A 23,304-nucleotide genomic window follows, 5' to 3' on the forward strand; every position below is an offset into this window, starting at 1 on the left:
TACCTCCACTGGAGCTAGAAGTAATTACTTGAGAGGTAATGAACTGGAAATGGAGGAGTGTGCTCATTAACGAGCCTCCTCTTCCTGTGGGATGGGCAATTACAGATCCTCTAGGTAGAACATCCGACAAGAGAATCTAGGGTGTATAGGACCTGCAAATCTGTTTCTGTTACGTAGGTTGTCTGAGGGTTGTTCATTGTGACAGGTGGGTGTGAGGGTTGTTCATTGTGACAGGTGGGTGTGAGGGTTGTTCATTGTGACAGGTGGGTGTGAGGGTTGTTCATTGTGACAGGTGGGTGTGAGGGTTGTTCATTGTGATAGGTGGGTGTGAGGGTTGTTCATTGTGACAGGTGGGTGTGAGGGTTGTTCATTGTGATAGGTGGGTGTGAGGGTTGTTCATTGTGACAGGTGGGTGTGAGGGTTGTTCATTGTGATAGGTGGGTGTGAGGGTTGTTCATTGTGACAGGTAGGTGTGAGGGTTGTTCATTGTGACAGGTGGGTGTGAGGGTTGTTCATTGTGACAGGTGGGTGTGAGGGTTGTTCATTGAGACAGGTGGGTGTGAGGGTTGTTCATTGTGACAGGTGGGTGTGAGGGTTGTTCATTGTAACACGTTGGTGTGAGAGTTCTCCAGTGTGCTAGGTGGGTCTGAAGGTTGTTAATGTGATAGGTGGGTGTGAGGGTTGTTCATTGTGTCAGGTGGGTTAGAAGGTTGCTCAGTGTGACAGGCGGGTGTGAGGGTTTGTTCAGTGTGACAAGTGAGTGTGAGAGTTGTTCAGTGTGACAGGTGGGTGTGAGGGTTGTTCAGTGTGACAAGTGAGTGTGAGAGTTGTTCAGTGTGACAGGTGGGTGTGAGGGTTGTTCAGTGTGGCAGGAGGTCACAAGATTGTTCACTCTGACAGGTCGGTTTAAGGATTGTCAATTGAACTAGTGGGCTGAGGATTTATTACGAACACAAGAGTGCTCTTATGGTCGGCACACCTGGGTGTAGCATGATAACCAAGGTACAGACGAACAACGAGGAAAAGGTTATGTATAGTAATGTAATGCAAGCAGGAGACACGATGAGAACTGTCTTCTACCAGATTTGGTGGTAAGTCTTCTTACGCTGATTCACGATTGTCACATATCGCTTCACAACCATGGTGGGCTTCCTTGCCATTGGCTTATTGAAGCAAGGTGCTAACAAAACAAGGGGGGCTTCTACTCCTTATACCCTTTGCACCTGGTTCGCTTGTCGGAAGGGTATGCCTGTATGGTGTGTGACAAACCCCGAGCAAAATGTTAGATGCCACATAATTGTTGTAGCGTCCTTAGAGAAAATGTCACAATTATTGTAGTTTATAATCTCTGTTTCTACTATTATTATATTGCTAATGTTATTATCATTAAAAATGACAGCGAATATGTCATGCCTTATACTGTTAGTTGTCTTGTATCTTGAGCTACGTATATATGTAGAATGTAACAATTATACTACACTGTTCTTTCTAACAGTAGCTTTGATTGGTTAACCGCTGCTGCTACACTGCTTGATTACTTGTTTCCTGGCTCATGTGGTCAACCAGTATAGGGTGTGATCTCGCTCCCGCTGCGTTCCTTGTTCTCTCTCTCTCTCTCCCTCTCTGTCTCTCTGGGTGGATTTCATCGAGGCAACACGTCTGCTGTCTGCTCTGTCTGGAAACACGCTGCTCACCTCTGCTCGTGATACGTAGACTTTGTTCTCTGGTAAAGTATGTTTCCGGTGGTGAGTCGGAACATTCATCTCGTAACTTCGTACAACTCTGTTCACAAAGTTTGATTTAAAGCTAGTGATCTCTTACATTTTCTGAGGTTGCATTCAACTGACTGTAGTTGCAAGAGGTCGAGTCAATGCTCCTGGAAACATAGTATCTCCAACACTATGCTTTAGATCGTGGGGCTAACTCTAAGATATAACTTGTTCAGATTCACATCTATGCACTACCGTAGTCGGGGTTCAGAAGTTGTTGAACTCAGGTTCAGTGAATTTTTTAATGTTTTTCATTTGTACAAACGACTTATCGACTGTTTCCAGCCAGGAATGTTTTATGGTCTCTTGTCTTGTCTGTCGCTTTCATGCTTGTTACACTGAACAATCCTCAGACAGGTGGGTCTAAGAGTTGTTCAGTGCAACAGGTGGGTGTGAGGGTTGTTCATTGTAACAGGTGGGTGTGAGGGTTGTTCATTGTAAAAGGTGGGTGTGAGGGTTGTTCATTGTAACAGGTGGGTGTAAGGGTTGTTCAGTGCAACAGGTGACTGTGAGGGTTGTTCATTGTAACAGGTGGGTGTGAGGGTTGATCAGTATAACAGGTGGGTGTGAGGGTTGATCATTGTAACAAGTGGGTGGGACGGGTTGGTCATCATAACAGGTGGATGTGAGGGTCGTTCAGTGTAACAGGTGCGTGTGAGGGTTGCTCAGTGTAACAGGTGGTTCTGAGGGTTGTTCAGTGTACCAGGTGGATCTGAGGGTTGTTCAGCGTGACAGGTGAGTGTGAGAGTTGTTCAGTGTAAAAGGTGGGTGTGAGGGCTGTTCAGTGTAACAGGTGGGTGTGAGGGACGTTCAGTGTAACAGGTGGGTGTTAGGGTTGTTCAGTGTAACAGGTGGATGTTAGGGTTGTTCAGTGTAACAGGTGGGTGTGAGGGCTGTTCAGTGTAACAGGTGGGTGTTAGGGTTGTTTAGTGTAACATGTGGGTGTGAGAGCTGTTCAGTGTAGCAGGTGGGTGTGACGGCTGTTCAGTGTAACAAGTGGGTCTGAGATTTTTTCAGTGTGACAGGTGGGTCTGAGGGTTGTTCAGTGTGACAGATGGGTCTGAGGGTTGGTCAGTGTAACGGGTGGGTCTGAGGGTTGTTCAGTGACAGGTGGGTCTGAGGGTTGCTCAATGTGACAGGTGGGTCTGAGGGTTGTTCTGTGTGACAGGTGGGTCTGAGAATTGTTCTGTGTGACAGGTGGGTCTGAGGGTTGGTGAGTGTAACGGGCGGGTCTGAGGATTGTTCAGAGTGGCAGGTGGGTCTGAGGGTTGTTCAGTGTAACGGGTGGGTCTGAGGGTTGTTCAGTTTCACAGGTGGGTCTGAGGGTTGTTCAGTGTGAAAGGTGGGTCTGAGGGTTGGTCAGTTTGACAGGTGGGTCTGAGGGTTGTTCAGTGTAACGGGTGGGTCTGAGGGTTGTTAAGTTCCACAGGTGGGTCTGAGGGATGTTAAGTTCCACAGGTGGGTCTGAGGGTTGTTCAGTGTGAAAGGTGGGTCTGAGGGTTGTTCAGTTTGACAGGTGGGTCTGAGGGTTGTTCAGTGTAACATGTGGGTCTGAGGGTTGTTCAGTGTGGCAGGTGGGTCTAAGGATTGGACAGTGTAACGGGTGGGTCTGAGGGTTGGTCAGTGTGACAGGTTAGTCTGAGGGTTGTTCTGTGTGACAGGTGGGTCTGATGGTTGTTCAGTGCGACAGGTTGGTCTGAGGGTTGTTCAGTGTGATAGGTGAGTCTGAGGGTTGTTCAGTTTGACAGGTGGGTCTGATGGTTGTTCAGTGCGACAGGTTGGTCTGAGGGTTGTTCTATGTGACAGGTGGGTCTGATGGTTGTTCAGTTTCACAGGTGGGTCTGAGGATTGTTCAGTGTGAAAGGTGGGTCTGAGGGTTGTTCAGTTTGACAGGTGGGTCTGAGGGTTGGTCACTGTAACATGTGGGACTGAGGGTTGCTCAGTGTGATAGGTGGGTCTGAGGGTTGGTCAGTGTGACATGTGGGTCTGAGGGTTGGTCAATGTGACAGGTTAGTCTGAGGGTTGTTCAGTGTGACAGGTTGGTCTGAGAGTTGTTCAATGTGATAGGTGGGTCTGAGGGTTGTTCTGTGTGACAGGTGGGTCTGAGGGTTGCTCAGCGTGACAGGTGGGTCTGAGGGTTATTCAGTGTAACGGGTGTGTCTGAGGGTTGTTCAATGTGACAGGTTGGACTGATGGTTGTTCAGTGTGATAGGTGGGTCTGAGGGTTGTTCTGTGTGACAGGTGGGTCTGAGGGTTGCTCAGCGTGACAGGTGGGTCTGAGGGTTATTCAGTGTAACGGGTGTGTCTGAGGGTTGTTCAATGTGACAGGTGGGTCTGAAAGTTGTTCTGTGTGACAGGTGGGTCTGAGGGTTGTTCTCTGTGACGGGTGGGTCTGAGGGTTGGTCAGTGTAACGGGTGAGTCTGAGGGTTGTTTTGTGTGACAGGTGTGTCTGAGGGTTGTTCAGTGTGAGAGGTGGGTCTGAGGGTTGTTCAGTGTGAGAGGTGGGTCTGAGGGTTGTTCTGTGTGACAGGTGAGTCTGAGGGTTGTTCTGTGTGACAGGTGAGTCTGAGGGTTGTTCTGTGTGACAGGTGGGTCTGAGGGTTGGTCAGTGTAACGGGTGAGTCTGAGGGTTGTTCTGTGTGACAGGTGGGTCTGAGGGTTGTTCTGTGTGACGGGTTGGTCTGAGGGTTGTTCTGTGTGACAGGTCGGTCTGAGGGTTGTTCAGTGTGACAGGTTGGTCTGAGGGTTGTTCAGTGTGACAGGTTGGTCTGAGGGTTGTTCAGTGTGACAGGTGGGTCTGAGGGTTGTTCTGTGTGACGGGTGGGTCTGAGGGTTGGCCAGTGTAACGGGTGGGTCTGAGGGTTGTTCAGTGTGACAGGTGGGTCTGAGGGTTGTTCTGTGTGACAGGTGAGTCTGAGGGTTGTACTGTGTGACAGGTGGTTCTGAGGGTTGTTCAGTGTGACAGGTGGGTCTGAGGGTTGGTCAGTGTAACGGGTGAGTCTGAGGGTTGTTCTGTGTGACAGGTGGGTCTGAGGGTTGTTCATTGTGAGAGGTGGGTCTGAGGGTTGTTCTGTGTGACAGGTGTGTCTGAGGGTTGTTCAGTGTGGCAGGTGGGTTTGAGGGTTGTTCTGTGTGACGGGTGGGTCTGAGGGTTGTTCAGTGTGGCAGGTGGGTTTGAGGGTTGTTCTGTGTGACGGATATGTCTGAGGGTTGATCAGTGTAACGGATGAATCTGAGGATTGTTCAGTGTGACAGGTGGGTCTGAGGGTTGTTCTGTGTGACGGGTGGGTCTGAGGGTTGTTCTGTGTGACGGGTGGGTCTGAGGGTTGTTCATTGTGACAGGTGGGTCTGAGGGTTGTTCATTGTGACAGGTGGGTCTGAGGTGTTGAGAAATGGCATTACCAGTTAAGTTTAAAGATTTATACTTAACTTAAAAGGAGAACTCATCGCCTGCACAGCCGCCCCTGCAGACGAGGTCTAGAAGCTGTCGAAACCATCTCAACATGGGCTGTCAAGAAATATAATTTGTAAGATTATAAATTATGCCTAGGGGGTGTTATGTCAGCATATTTCATTCACTGATGGCTGACAAAATACCTACTTGTGTGGACTCAATGGTCCGCATGTCACCGGGGTTTATGATAAGTGACTAACTCACGACTTTATACTCAACTGCGCAGTCAATGGTAGTACATCACGAGTTAGAACACTTACCTGGGTATATGTATCTGACCCGTAATTACGCCCGGATATCCGTTGAGTTGATTGAAGAATAGTGTTCTTTGAAGAATGTCGCACTACACTCTGTTGGATCGCAACACTCGTTGTTACACTGTTCATCAATAATTGTTCACACAATATCACTAAGAAGTTGATCACACTTCTCTGTAAGTGTTTATCGTGTTCTGTGAGACACTTTGTCCACACTAACGCACAGATCAGTGTTCTTTGTTGGTTATCCTGGCGTCAGTGTCACTCTCAGTAGAGTCAAAAGTAATCTGGAGACGCCACAGCGCCCCACGCCGCCACTCCCCCAGCACAAAAAAAAAGCTGACCCTGTACGTTTTGCTTCCTTGCCACTTCCTCGATGAAGCAAAGCAGAATGTTTGTTTCCTGCTGTCTTAAGCATAGACAACAATGTACACTATTTTTTCTATGGTAATAAAGTGGGAGCAGGATTTTCCTTAATTGTCCTGCTAAAGTAAGAGATGTACTGTCTCTTATAAAAATACACTTTGCGACACTGGACTGCAAGGAGCAGAGGTCATTTGACCACGCATACGGCATCAGTGATCAATTACTCACTCTAGCCACTCTAGCAGTAAACAAGATACTCGCCCCTTCTGAGAGGGCTTGGCCCCTCAGAGCTGAAAGGGGCTGAAGGGGCTGAAGGTGGCTGAAGGGGGCTGATACTCCCCTCCTGGAGAAAATTTCTCCAAATGAGGGTTGTTCTGTGTGACGGGTTGGTCTGAGGGTTGTTCTGTGTGACAGGTTGGTCTGAGGGTTGTTCAGTGTGACAGGTGGGTCTGAGGGTTGTTCAGTGTGACAGGTGGGTCTGAGGGTTGTTCTGTGTGACGGGTGCGTCTGAGGGTTGGCTAGTGTAACGGGTGAGTCTGAGGGTTGTTCAGTGTGACAGGTGGGTCTGAGGGTGGTTCTGTGTGACAGGTGAGTCTGAGGGTTGTTCTATGTGACAGGTGGGTCTGAGGGTTGTTCTGTGTGATGGGTGGGTTTGAGGGTTGGTCAGTGTAACGGGTGAGTCTGAGGGTTGTTCAGTGTGACAGGTGGATCTGAGGGTTGTTCTGTGTGACGGGTATGTCTGAGGGTTGTTCTTTGTGACAGGTGGGTCTGAGGGTTGTTCTGTGTGACGGGTTGGTCTGAGGGTTGTTCTGTGTGACAGGTTGGTCTGAGGGTTGTTCATTGTGACAGGTTGGTCTGAGGGTTGTTCAGTGTGACAGGTTGGTCTGAGGGTTGTTCAGTGTGACAGGTGGGTCTGAGGGTTGTTCTGTGTGACGGGTGGGTCTGAGGGTTGTTCTGTGTGACAGGTGTGTCTGAGGGTTGTTCTATGTGACAGGTGGGTCTGAGGGTTGGTCAGTGTAACGGGTGAGTCTGAGGGTTGTTCTGTGTAACAGGTGGGTCTGATTGTTGTTCTGTGTGACGGGTGGGTCTGAGGGTTGGTCAGTGTAACGGGTGAGTCTGAGGGTTGTTCAGTGTGACAGGTGGGTCTGAGGGTTGTTCTGTGTGACGGGTATGTCTGAGGGTTGTTAATTGTGACAGGTGGGTCTGAGGGCTGTTCAGTGTGAGGGGTTGGTCTGAGGGTTGTTCTGTGTGACAGGTTGGTCTGAGGGTTGTTCAGTGTGACAGGTTGGTCTGAGGGTTGTTCAGTGTGACAGGTTGGTCTGAGGGTTGTTCAGTGTGACAGGTGGGTCTGAGGGTTGGTCAGAGTAACGGGTGGGTCTGAGGGTTGTTCAGTGTGACAGGTGGGTCTGAGGGTTGTTCAGTGTGACAGGTGGGTCTGAGGGTTATTCTGTGTGACAGGTGGGTCTAAGGATTGGTCAGTGTAACGGGTGGGTCTGAGGGTTGTTCAGTGTTACAGGTGGGTCTGAGGGTTGTTCTGTGTGACAGGTGGGTCTGAGGGTTGTTCAGTGTGACAGGTGGGTCTGAGGGTTGTTCTGTGTGACAGGTGGGTCTGAGGGTTGTTCTGTGTGACAGGTGGTTCTGAGGGTTGTTCAGGGTGACAGGTGGGTCTGAGGGTTGTTCAGTGTGACAGGTGGGTCTGAGGGTTGTTTAGGGTGACAGGTGGGTCTGAGGGTTGTTCAGTGTGACAGGTGGGTTTGAAAGTTGTTCAGTTTGACAGGTGGGTCTGATGGTTTCCTCAGTGTGACAGGTGGGTCTGATGGTTGTTCAGTGTGACAGGTGGGTCTGAGGGTTTTTCAGTGTGACAAGTGGGTCTGAGGGTTGTTCAGTGTGACAGGTGGGTCTGAGGGTTGTTCAGGGTGACAGGTGGGTCTGAGGGTTGTTCAGGGTGACAGGTGGGTCTGAGGGTTGTTCAGGGTGACAGGTGGGTCTGAGGGTTGTTCAGTGTGACAGATGGGTCTCAGAATTGTTCAGTGTGACAGGTGGGTCCTGAGCTCGTTTAATCAGTATCCAAGCCTCATTAATCAAGATTAAATAACAAAACATCAACCAAACATCATTAACCAAGCGTCATTAACGACGCATCATTAACCAAGTGTCATTACCGACGCATCATTAACCAAGCGTTATTAACGACGCATCATTAACCAAGCGTCATTAACGACGCATCATTAACCAAGCGTTATTAACGACGCATCATTAACCAAGCGTCATTAACGACGCATCATTAACCAAGCGTCATTAACGACGCATCATTAACCAAGCGTCATTAACGACGCATCATTAACCAAGCGTCATTAACGACGCATCATTAACCAAGCGTCATTAACGACGCATCATTAACCAAGCGTCATTAACGACGCATCATTAACCAAGCGTCATTAACGACGCATCATTAACCAAGCGTCATTAACGACGCATCATTAACCAAGCGTCATTAACGACGTTTCATTAACCAAGCGTCATTAACGACGCATCATTAACAAAGCGTCATTAACGACGCATCATTATCCATGCGTTATTAACGACGCATCGTTAACCAAACGTCATTAACGACACATCGTTAACCAAGCGTCATTAACGACGTATCATTAACCAAGAGTCATTAACGACGCATCATTAACCAAGCGTCATTAACGACCTATCATTAACCAAGCGTTATTAACGACGCATCATTAACCACGCGTCATTAACGACGCATCGTTATCCAAGCGTCATTAACGACGCATCGTTAACCAAGAGTCATTAACGACGCATCATTAACCAAGCGTCATTAACGACGCATCATTAACTAAGCGTCATTAACGACGCTTCATTAACTAAGCGTCATTAACGACGCATCATAAACTAAGCGTTATTAACGACGTTTCATTAACCAAGCGTCATTAACGACGCATCGTTAACCAAGCGTCATTAACGACGCATCATTAACCAAGCGTTATTAACGACGCATCATTAACCACGCGTCATTAACGACGCATCGTTAACCAAGCGTCATTAACGACGCATCGTTAACCAAGCGTCATTAACGACGCATCATTAACCAAGCGTCATTAACGACGCATCATTAACCAAGCGTCATTAACGACGCATCATTAACCAAGCGTCATTAACGACGCATCATTAACCAAGCGTCATTAACGACGCATCATTAACCGAGCGCCATTAACGACGCATCATTAACTAAGCGTCATTAACGACGCTTCATTAACTAAGCGTCATTAACGACGCATCATTAACTAAGCGTCATTAACGACGTTTCATTAACCAAGCGTCATTAACGACGCATCGTTAACTAAGCGTCATTAACGACGCATCATTAACTAAGCGTCATTAACGACGCATCATTAACTAAGCGTCATTAACGACGCATCATTAACTAAGCGTCATTAACGACGCATCATTAACTAAGCGTCATTAACGACGCATCATTAACCAAGCGTTATTAACGACGCATCATTAACCACGCGTCATTAACGACGCATCGTTAACCAAGCGTCATTAACGACGCATCATTAACCAAGCGTCATTAACGACGCATCATTAGCCAAGCGTCATTAACGACGCATCATTAACCAAGCGTCATTAACGACGCATCATTAACCAAGCGTCATTAACGACGCATCATTAACCAAGCGTCATTAACGACGCATCATTAACCAAGCGTCATTAACGACGCATCATTAACCAAGCGTCATTAACGACGTTTCATTAACCAAGCGTCATTAACGACGCATCATTAACCAAGCGTCATTAACGACGCATCATTATCCAAGCGTTATTAACGACGCATCGTTAACCAAGCGTCATTAACGACACATCGTTAACCAAGCGTCATTAACGACGCATCATTAACTAAGCGTTATTAACGACGCATCATTAACCACGCGTCATTAACGACGCATCGTTATCCAAGCGTCATTAACGACGCATCGTTAACCAAGAGTCATTAACGACGCATCATTAACCAAGCGTCATTAACGACGCATCATTAACTAAGCGTCATTAACGACGCTTCATTAACTAAGCGTCATTAACGACGCATCATAAACTAAGGGTTATTAATGACGTTTCATTAACCAAGCGTCATTAACGACGCATCGTTAACTAAGCGTCATTAACGACGCATCATTAACTAAGCGTCATTAACGACGCATCATTAACTAAGCGTCATTAACGACGCATCATAAACTAAGCGTCATTAACGATGCATCTGCAATTACACCAAGCGTTGCTAATGACGCATTATGACTATGCGCCACGACGCACGCTGCCGCACCACGCAATACTAACCAAGCGTCATTAACGACGCATCATTAATTGCCAAGCGCCGGCACGACGCATCATTAGCCAAGCGCCGCTAACGACGTTTTATTAAATTCGCGTTGCTAACGACGCATCATAACCAAGCGCCGCTAACGACGCATCATTAAATTCGCGTTACACGACGCATTGTGCACTGTTAAAGTTACGACGACGCATTTTAATTCAAGCGTTACACGACAAGTTTATTAACTAAAGGTTACACGACGCATTAAAGCACTAAGCGCTGGCTAATGACGCATCATTAATTCGCGTTACTAACGACGACAGAGCACCAGCGCCGCTAACGACGCATTACAATTAAGCGTTGCTAACGACGCATTACATCTGCGTTACTAATGACGCATTACAATTCGTTATTACACGATGGATTACACTAAGGTTACACGACGTATTACACTCCAGCGTTACACGACGCATTACACTGGGCAGCACGACGCATTATTAAATACGCGCTATTAATGACTTCATTAGCACCGTTGTTACACGACGACAGCAATTGTTATTACTAATGACGTGACATAATTATGTGTTATTAATGACGCAATTATTAATTCAAGCGTTAATGACGCATTATTAATTATGCGTTACTAATGATGTTTATTAATCAAGCGTCATTAACGACGCATCGTTAACTAAGCGTCATTAACGACGCATCATTAACTAAGCGTCATTAACGACGCTTCATTAACAAAGCTTCATTAACGACGCATCATTAACCAAGCGTCATTAACGACGTTTCATTAACCAAGTGTCATTAACGACGCATCATTAACCAAGCGTCATTAGCGACGCATCATTAACCAAACGTCATTAACGACGCATCTTTAACCAAGCGTCATTAACGACGCATCGTTAACCAAGCGTCATTAACGACGCATCATTAACCAAGCGTCATTAACGACGCACCATTAACCAAGCGTCATTACCGACGCATCATTAATTATGCGTCATTAACGACGTTTCATTAATCAAGCGTCATTAACGACGCATCGTTAACTAAGCGTCATTAACGACGCATCATTAACTAAGCGTCATTAACGACGCTTCATTAACAAAGCTTCATTAACGACGCATCATTAACCAAGCGTCATTAACGACGTTTCATTAACCAAGTGTCATTAACGACGCATCATTAACCAAGCGTCATTAACGACGCATCATTAACCAAGCGTCATTAACGACGCATCGTTAACCAAGCGTCATTAACGACGCATCGTTAACCAACCGTCATTAACGACGTATCATTAACCAAGCGTCATTAACGACGCATCATTAACCAAGCGTGCTAACGACGACAGCACCAAGCGTTACACGACGCATCACACCAAGCGTCGCACGACGCATCACTAAGCGTTACACGACGCATTACACCAAGCGCTACACGACGTATCATATTAATTAAGCAAAGCCGCACGACGCATTACACCAAGCGCTGGCACGATGCATTACAATTAAGTTATTACACGACGCATTAATTGGGCGTTCTAACGACGCATTGAGCACTAAGCGTTGCACGACGCATCATTAACTAAGCGCAGCACGACGCATCGTTAAACATGCGTTGCCACGACGCATTGAGCCAATTAAGGCTGGCTAATGACGTGACAGCACTAAAAGCGTTACACGACGCATCATAACTGGGGCGTCATTAACGACGCATCATTAACTACGCTTCATTAACGACCTACCATATTCAAGCGTCATTAACGATTTAATATTAATTCAAGCGTCATTAACGACGGTCGTTAACCATGCGTCATTAACGACGCATCAGAGCATCAAGCGTCATTAACGACGCATCGTTGGCTGCCGTCATTAACGACGCATCATTAACCAAGCGTCATTAACGACGCATCACAACTGCCGCCACACGACGCATCATAACCAAGCGCCGGCTAACGACGCATCATTGACTAAGCGTCATTAACGACGCATTGCACCAAGCGTCATTAACGACGCATCGAGCAATCAAGCGTCATTAACGACGCAATGATGCCAACTGCGCCGTCACTAATGACGCATCACAACAAAGCGTCACACGTCGCATCAGCACCAAGCGTCACACGACGCATTACACCAAGCGCCGCTACGACGCATTAACCGCGCGTTACACGACGCATTACACCAGCAGTTACACGATGTTTATTACACCAAGCGTCACACGACGATCATTAACAGCGCCACACGACGCATTACATTCATGCGTGTTATTAACGACGCATCGTTAACTAAATGCTACACGACACATCGTGCCACCGCGCCGCTAACGACGCATTACAACCAAGAGTCGGCTAACGACGCAATAGCACCAAGCGTCACACGACTCATTACACCAAGCGTTATAATGACGCATTACACCACGCGCTACACGACGCATTGTTATTCAAGCGTTACACGATGCATTGCGCACCAAGAGCTGCTAACGACGCATTACAATTGCTACACGACGAATATATTCGCAAAGCGTTACACGATGCTTACACTAAGCGTTACACGACGCATTATAAACTAAAAGCGCATAACGATGTTTTCTGTTAAGCGTTACACGACGCATTACAATTGCTGGGTTACACGACGCATTACACCAAGCGTTATTAACGACGCATTATGCACTACGTATTACACGACGACAGCACTATGCGTTGCCAATGATGCATTAGCATTAAGCGTTACACGACGCATTACACCAAGCGCCGCTAACGACGCATCGATAATTCGTTGCCGGCTAACGGCTTAATACACCAAGCGCCGCTACCACGCATCATCTACCAAGCGCCGCAACGGCGACGACACCGAGCGTCACACGACGACGAGCACTGCGCGTCATTAACGACGCATTACACCGCGCCGTTAACGACGCATCACAATCTGGTCCGTCATAACGACGTTTCATTAACCAAGCGTCATTAACGACGCATTGCACTAAGCGTCATTAACGACGCATTACGCTAATTCGCGTCATTAACGACGCATTGAGCAACTGCGCTGCTAACGACGCATCATTAATTCGCGTTAACGACGACACAACAAAGCGTTGCACGACGCATCACAATCTCGCTGCTAGTTAACGACGCAAGATAACTAAGCGCTATTAACGACGATTACACCAAGCGTTACACGACGATTACACCAAGGCTGGCTAACGACGCATCGAGCATGCTGCCGCTAACGACGCATTTAGCACCAAGCGTTACACGACGCATTGAGCACCGCGCTACACGACGACATACACCAAGCGTTGGCTAATGACGCATCACAGCAGTTACACGACGCATTACACCAAGCAAGCTGCTAATGATGTTTCGACACCAAGCGTTACACGATGCATTACACCGGCGTTACACGACGCATCACATCTGCGCATAACGACGCACAGCACCAAGCGTCGGCTAACGATTATCAGCACCGCGCCGCACGACGCATCATTAATTCAAGCGTTATTAACGACGCATCACACCACGCGTCATTAACGACGCATCGTTATTCAAGCGTTGCTAACGACGCATCGCGCACCAAGAGCCGGGCTAACGACGCATCGAGCACCGCTACCGCTAACACGCACAGTTAATCTGCGCCGCTAACGACGCCATTAACTAAGCGTCATTAACGACGCATCATAAACCGGGCGGTTGCACGACGTTTCCTGAGCTAACCAAGCGTCGCACGACGCATCAGCACCAAGCGTCATTAACGACGCACATAATTCGGGCGTTGCCAACGACGCATCATAATTCAAGCGTCACACGACGCATTATGCACCAAGCGTTACTAACGACGACAGTTAACCCGCCGTCACTAACGACGCATCACACCAGCAGTTACACGACGATTACACCAAGCGCTACACGACGCACTACACTTAGCGCCGCTAACGACGCATTGAGCACCAAGCGTCGCTAACACGACGCATTACACCAAGCGTTATTAACGACGTGCATTACAACTACGCGTTACACGACGCATTAAAGAATTCGCGTTACACGGATGGCTGCGTTAACCAAGCGTTACACGATGCATTACACCAAGCGTTACACGATGCAATTGAGCAATCAAGCGTTGGCACGACGCAATTATTAACTAAAAGCGCGTTAACGACGATTACACTATGCGTCATTAATGACGCACAGCAACCAAGCGTCGCACCACGCATTACACCAAGCGCCACACGACGCATCACAACTGCCGCCACACGACGCATCATTAACTGGCGCCACACGACGCATCATAAAATCTGCGTTGGTTAATGACGTTTTCATTAACCAAGCGCCACACGACGACAGCAATCTGCCGTCATTAACGACGCATTACACCAAGCGCCGCACGCATTTACACCAAGCGTCATTAACGACGCATCATAAATTCAAGCGCCGCTAACGATGCACACACCCGTTGCCGCTAACGACGCATCATTAACCGCGGTTAACGACGCAATACACCAAGCGCCACACGATTTATCATTAATCTTAGCGTCGCTTAACACGACGCATCACAATTCAAGCGTTACACGCACGGATTACACCAAGCGTTAAGCACGACGCATCATTAACTACGCGTCGGCTAACGACGCATTGTTAATTGCGTTGCTACACGACGCATTGCGTTAACACCAAGCGTTACACGACGCATCAGTTAACCAAGCGTTACACGACGCACCATAACTGCGTCGCACGACGCACCATAACTAAGCGCTACACGACGCATTACAACTATGCGTTAATGATTTATCGTTAACCAAGCGCCACAATCACGCATCGTTAATTCGCGTCATTAACGACGCATCATTAACCGCGTCATTAACGACGCATCATTAGCCAAGCGTCGCTAACGACGTTTCATAACCGCGTCACACGACGCATTATAACTAAGCGCTTACACGACGCATCACACCAAGCGTTACACGACGACAGCACTAAGCGTCATTAACGACGCATTTTAATTCAAGCGCCGGCACGACGTTTTGTTAACAAGCGTTATTAACGACGCATTAAAGCACTAAGCGTTACACGACGCATTACACTAAGCGTTACACGATGCATTACAATTAAGCGTTACACGACGCATTATTAATTAAGCGTTACACGACGCATTACAATTGTTAGTTACACGATTTAATACAATTCAAGCGTTATTAACGATGATTACAACTACGTCATTAACGACGTATCATTAATTGTTGCCGCACGACGCATCATTAACTAAGCGTTGGTTAACGACGCATCATTAAACACGCGTCATTAACGACTCATCAGCACCAAGCGTCGAGTTAACGACGACGTTAACCAAGCGTCATTAACGACGCATTACACCATGCGCCATTAACGACGCACCATAACTAAGCGCTGGCTAACGACGAATATTAATTATGCGCGGTTACACGACGTTTCGATAATCAAGCGTTACACGACGCATCGTTAATTCAAGGTCATTAACGACGCATCATTAACTAAGCGCCGCACGACGCTTATTAACAAAAGTTTATTAACGACGCATCATAACCAAGGCCGGCTAATGACGTTTCTTATTAACTGCGTCACACGACGCATTACACCAAGCGTCATTAGCGACGCATTACACCAAACGTCATTAACGACGCATTTCCACCAAGCGTCATTAACGACGCATTGCCACCAAGCGTCGCTAACGACGCACATAACTAAGCGTCGCTAACGACGTACCATAACTCGCGTCATTACCGACGAGCACGGCGTCAGTTAACGACGTTTCATTAATCGCTGTCATTAACGACGACAGCACCAAGCGTCATTAACGACGCACAGCACCAAGCGTCATTAACGACGCCATTAACAAAGCTTCATTAACGACGCATCATAACTGCCGTTGGTTAACGACGTTTCGACACCAGCGCCGCTAACGACGATCAGCAACCATGCGTCATTAACGACGCATCAGCATCTGCGCCATTAACGACGCAATAGCACTTAGCGCTGGCTAACGACGATTACACCAAGCGTCATTAACGATGCAATACAACCGGGCGTTATTAACGACGCATCACACCACGCGCCGCTAACGACGCACGTTAATTAAGTGTCGCTAATGACGCATCAGCAATCGCCGCCGCTAACGACGCATTACAACTGCTGCCGCTAACGACGCACCATGCTAACCGTTGCCGCTAACACGCACCATTAACCAAGCGTCATTAACGACGCATTACACTATGCGCCGCCACGACGCACGTTAACCAAGCGTCACAACTACGCATTGATAACTGCAAGCGTCACACGACGCACAGTTAAATTCGTTACACGACGCATCATTAGCTGAAGCGTCAGCTAACGACGTTTCATTAACCGCGTTGCACGACGCATTACACTGCCGCCGGCTAACGACGCAATACACCAAGCGCGCCGCTAACGACGCACAGGCAGCACCCGCGCTGCTAATGACGCATTTTTAATTCAAGCGCTAACGACGTTTCATTAACTAAAAGCGTTGCACGGATGCACAGCACTAAGCGTTACACGACGATCGATGACTAAGGCCGGCTAACGACGCATTACTAATTCAAGCGCTACACGACGCATCATTAATTAAGCGCTACACGATGCATTACACCAAGCGCTTACACGACGACAGTTAACCAAGCGCCGGCTAATGACGTAATACACCAAGCGCCGCTAACGCATTTAATACACCCAAGCGCTTACAATGACGCATCATTAACCAGCAGCATAATGACGCATCATTAAATACGCGCTATTAACGACTTATCAGCACTGCTGCCACACGACGCATTGCAGCACCAAGCGTCACACGACAGATTACAATTTATGCGTTACACGATGCAATTATATCCAGTGTTACACGATGCATTACACTATGTATTACACGATGTTTTGAGCATCAAGCGTTACTAATGACGAGCCAGTTAATCTAAGCGTTACACGACGAATAGTTAATTAAGCGCATAACGACGCTTACAATAAGCTTACACGACGCATTACAACCAAGCGCCGGCTAACGACGTTTACAACTGGCATACAACGACGCATTACACCAAGCGCCGCTAGCGACGCATTACACCAAACGCCGCTAATGACGCATTTTAACCAAGCGTTACACGACGACAGCACCGCGGTTACACGACGCACAGCATCTGGGGCGTCATTAACGATGCAATTAGCACCAAGCGCCGCTGGCCGATGAGTCAGCACTATGCTACACGATGTTTATTAATTAAGCGTTGGTTAATGACGACAGCACTAAGCGTTACACGATGCATTACATCTAAGCGTTACACGACGCTTATTAATAAAGTTTAATATTAATGACGATTACACCAAGCGTTACACGACGTTTACATCTGCGTTGTAACGACGCATCATAATTGCCGTCACACGACGCATCATTAATTCAAGCGTTACACGATTTGATTGCGCACCAAGGCCGGTTAATGACGTATTGCGCACCAAATTCGTTACACGATGCATTACACTAAGCGCTGGCTAATGACGATTACACCAAGCGTTACACGATGACCGTTAATTCAGCGCTTACACGACGCATTACACCAAGCGTTACACGACTTCATTACACCTAGCGTTACACGACGCATTACACCAAGCGTTACACGCATTACGCTAATTGCCGTTACACGCGCATTGTTAACTAAGCGTTACACGATGCATTACACCAAGCGTTACACGATGCATTACACCAAGCGCCGCTTAACGACGCATCATTAATCGAAAGCGCCGGCTAACGACGCACAGTTAACCAGCGTCATTAACGACGCCATTACCAAAGCTTCATTAACGACGCATCGCCATTAAACAAGCGTCATTAACGACGTTTCATTAACGGGCGTCGGCTAACGACGCATCGTTAAATTCAAGCGTCATTAACGACGCATTTATTAACCAAGCGTCGGGCTAACGACGCATCGTTAACCGCGTCGCACGATTTATCGTTAACCAACCGTCATTAACGACGACCGAAGCGCTACAACGACGCATCACACCAAGCGTCATTAACGACGAATCATTAACCAAGCGTCATTAACGACGCATCATTAACCAAGCGTCATTAATGACTCATCATAACGAAGCGTCATTAACGACGCACATAATCCGGGCGTTAACGACGAACATAACCAAGCGCCATTAACGACGCATCATAGCTGCCGCCGGCTAACGACGCATAACCAAGCGCCGCTAACGACGCATCACAACCGCTGCCATTAACGACGATCATAATTGGGCGCCGGCTAACGACGCATCACACCTCGCCAAGCGCCGGCTAACGACGCATCATTAACCAAGCGTCATAACGACGTTTCATTAACCAAGCGCCATTAACGACGCATCATTTAACCAAGCGCCGCTAACGACGCATCATTGTCTGGCAAGTTATTAACGACGCATCGTTAACCAAGCGTCACACCCATTATTATCAGCGCAACCAAGCGCTACACGACGCATCATTAATCGCGTTATTAACGACGCAGATTACACCACGCGCTTCGCTAACGACGCACGTTATTCAAGCGTTGTTAACGACGCACGTTAACCGCGAGCCGCTAACGACGATTGAGCAACTGCTATTACAACGACGCATTGTTAATTGCCGTCATTAACGACGCTTCATTAACTAAGCGCTGGCTAACGACGCATCATAAACTGGCGCGGTTATTAATGACGTTTCACACCAAGCGTCGGCTAATGATTTACAGCAATTCGCGCCGCACGACGCAAATAGTTAATTCAAGCGTCATTAACGACGCAACACACCAAGCGTTACTAATGACGCATTATTGTTCAAGCGTTACACGACGCATTACACTAAGCGCTACACGATGCATTATAACTAAAAGCGTCGCTAATGACGCATTACACCAGCAGTTACACGACGCATTACACTTAGCGTTACACGACGCACAGCACTAAGTGTTGCACGACAAAACCCATTTTCACCAAGCAAGGTTAATGACGCATTACAATTACGCGCTATTAATGACGCACAGCACTAAGTGTTAATGACGACAGCACCAAGCGTTACACGACGCATTATACTCAAGCGTTACGCAATTATAATTAAGCAGTTACACGATAATAGCGAATTGCGTTGCACGATGCATTACACTATGGTTATTAAGATGACAGCACCAAGGTTACAATTACGCATTACAACGGCAAGCGCCACACCACGCATTGAGTGCCAACCAAGCGCCAGTTAACGACGCATCATTAATTCAAGCGTCATTAACGACGCATCATAACCAAGCGGGTTATTAATGACGTTTCACTAAGCGTCATTAACGACGCACAGCACCAAGCGTCATTAACGACGCATTATTAACTGCCGCCGCACGACGCATAACTGCCGTCATTAACGACGCATCATAAACTAAGCGTCACACGATGCATTACACCAAGCGTCACTAACGACGCATCATTAACCAAGCGCCGCAACGACGCATTTATTAACTGCTGTCATTAACGACGAACATAACTTAGCGTCATTAACGACGCATCATTAACTACAGTCAGGCTAACGACGCATCATTAACAAGCGTTATTAACGACGCATTACACTACGCGTCATTAACGACGATCGTTATCATTCGCGTTATTAACGACGACAGCACCAAGCGTCACACGACGACATAATTCAAGCGCTTACACGACGCACGATAACTGGCAAGCTGGCTAACGACGCACCGATATCTGCGCGGCGGCTGGCTAACGATGACATCGCGATGCGTCACACGACGCACGTTAACCAAGCGCTGCCGTCTACGCATTGAGCACCAAGCGCCGCTTGTAGACGCGATTATGACGGCGCTACACGACGGATTATTAGCTAAGCGTTACACGACGTTTATTATCTGGTGTTACACGACGCATTACACCAAGCGTCATTAACGACGCATTACACCAAGCGCCATAACGACGACGACTCGAAGCGTCACACGACGCATTTTAACCAAGCGCTGGCTAACGACGTTTTCATATTCAGCGCCGCTAACGACGCACGTTAACTAAGCGTCACACGACGCATCATTAACTAAGCGTCATTAACGACGACAACTGCCGCCGGCTAACGACGCATCAGCACCAAGCGCCGCTAACGACGCATCACAATTCAAGCGCCACACGACGCATCATTAACCAAGCGCCATTAACGATGCATTACAATTCAAGCGTCATTAACGACGCATCGCCAATTCAGCGTCATTAACGACGCATCATTATTAACCGCGTTGGTTAATGACGCATCACATAAAATACGCGTCATTAACGACTAACAGCACTAAGCGTTGCCAACGACGCATTGAGCACCAAGCGTCGCACGACGCATTAACTATGCGTCATTAACGACGCACTATTAACTGCTAGCCAGCTAACGACGCATCATTAATTATGCGTCATTAACGACGTTTTCGAGACTGCTGTTACACGATGCATTGTTAATTGCTGCCGGCTAACGATTTATCAATATTAATTCAAGCGTCATTAACGACGCTTTCATTAACAAAGTCGGCTAATTGACGCATTTACACCAAAGCGCCGCACGACGTTTTCATTACTAGTGTTGGCACGACGCATCACACCGCGCCGCTAGCGACGCATCATTAACCAAACGTCATTAACGACGCATTTTAATTCAAAGCGTTACACGACGCATACACCCAAGCGTCGCTAACGACGCATTGAGTTAACCAAGCGTCGGCTAATGACGCACTATTAACTGGCGGTTACATGATTTATCATTAATTATGCGCTCATTAACGACGTTTTATTATTCAAGCGTTTGCTATCGACGACAGCACTAAGCGTTACTAACGACGCATTGAGCACCAAGCGTCATTAACGACGCTTGTTAACAAAGTTTACTAACGACGCATTACACCAAGCGTCATTAACGATGTTTACACCCGCGTTACACGACGCATTGAGCACCAAGCGTCACACGACGCATTACACTAAGCGTTTACACGACACAGCACTAAGCGTTACACGACGCACACGTTAACCAACCGTCATTAACGACGTAATACATCAGCGCTACACGACGCACATAACCAAGCGCCGCTAACGACGAATCATTGTCTAAGCGTCATTAACGACGCATCATTAACCAAGCGTCATTAATGACTCATCATAACGAAGCGTCATTAAACGACATCGCTAACTAAGCGTCATTAACGACGCATCATTAACTAAGCGTCATTAACAGCGCGCATCATTAAATCTCAAGCGTCATTAACGACGCATTACAACTGCCGTCATTAACGACGCATCATTAACCAAGCGTCGGCAACGACGCATCAGCACCTGAGCGCTACACCGACGGAATACACCGCGTCATTAATGACGCTTACACCAGCAAAGTTACACGACGCATCGATGCCACTAAGCGTTACACGACGTTTATAATTCGCGCGCTACACGACGCATCAGCACCAGCGTTACACGACGATTACACTAAGCGCCGCTAATGACGCATTACACTAAGCGTTACACGACGCATTATTAATTCAAGCGTTGCTAATGACGTGCATTTGCTAATTATGGTTACACGACGCATTACACCAAGCGTTGCCACGATGATTATATCGTTATTACACGATGCATTACACTAAGCGTCTCTTAATGACGCACATAATTGCGTTACACGATTTAATACAATCCGCGTTATTAACGGGTTTATCAGCAACACGCGTCATTAACGGCTATCGTCAACCGCGCCGCTAACGACGCATCAGCACCAAGCGTCACACCCATCTATCATTAATCTTCGCGTTGTTAATGACGCATCACAATCCACGCCATTAACGACCCACCATGCCAACCAAGCGCCGGCTAACGACGCATCATAATTGTGCCGCCGGTTAACGGACAGTTAACCATGCGTCGTTAACGACACCAAGCGTCATTAACGACGCATCGTTAACCAAGCGTCATTAACGACGCATAACCAAGCGTCATTAACGACGCATCATTAACCAAGCGTCATTAATGACGCATCATTAACAAAGCGTCATTAACGACGCATCATTAACCAAGCGTCATTAACGACGCATCATTAACCAAGCGTCATTAATGACGCATCATTAACAAAGCGTCATTAACGACGCATCATTAACTAAGCGTCATTAACGACGCATCATTAACCAACATTATGAGCATCATTAACAAAGCGTCATTAACGACGCATCATTAACTAAGCGTCATTAACGACGCATCATTAAGTAAGCGTCATTAACGACGCATCATTAACTAAGCGTCATTAACGACGTTTCATTAACCAAGCGTCATTAACGACGCATCGTTAACTAAGCGTCATTAACGACGCATCATTAACTAAGCGTCATTAACGACGCATCATTAACCAAGCGTCATTAACGACGCATCATTAATTAAGCGTCATTAACGACGCATCATTAACTAAGCGTCATTAACAACGCATCATTAACTAAGCGTCATTAACGACGCATCATTAACCAAGCGTCATTAACGACGCATCATTAACCAAGCGTCATTAACAACGCATCAATAACTAAGCGTCATTAACGACGCATCATTAACTAAGCTTCATTAACGACGCATCATTAACTAAGCGTCATTAACGACGCATCATTAACTAAGCGTCATTAACGACGCATCATTAACCAAGCGTCATTAACGACGCATCATTAACCAAGCGTCATTAACGACGCATCATTAACTAAGCGTCATTAACGACGCATCATTAACTAAGCGTCATTAACGACGCATCATTAACCAAGCGTCATTAACGACGCATCATTAACCAAGCGTCATTAACGACGCATCATTAACTAAGCGTTACTTAACGACGCATCATTAACTAAGCCTCATTAACGACGCATCATTAACTAAGCGTCATTAACGACGCATCATTAACTAAGCGTCATTAACGACGCATCATTAACTAAGCGTCATTAACGACGCATCATTAACTAAGCGTCATTAACGACGCATCATTAACTAAGCGTCATTAACGACGCATCATTAACTAAGCGTCATTAACGACGCATCATTAACGACGCATCATTAACTATGCGTCATTAACGACGCAACATTAACC

The sequence above is a fragment of the Cherax quadricarinatus genome, chromosome 3 (assembly GCF_038502225.1).
Source record: "Cherax quadricarinatus isolate ZL_2023a chromosome 3, ASM3850222v1, whole genome shotgun sequence".
Classification (NCBI taxonomy): Eukaryota; Metazoa; Arthropoda; class Malacostraca; order Decapoda; family Parastacidae; genus Cherax; species Cherax quadricarinatus.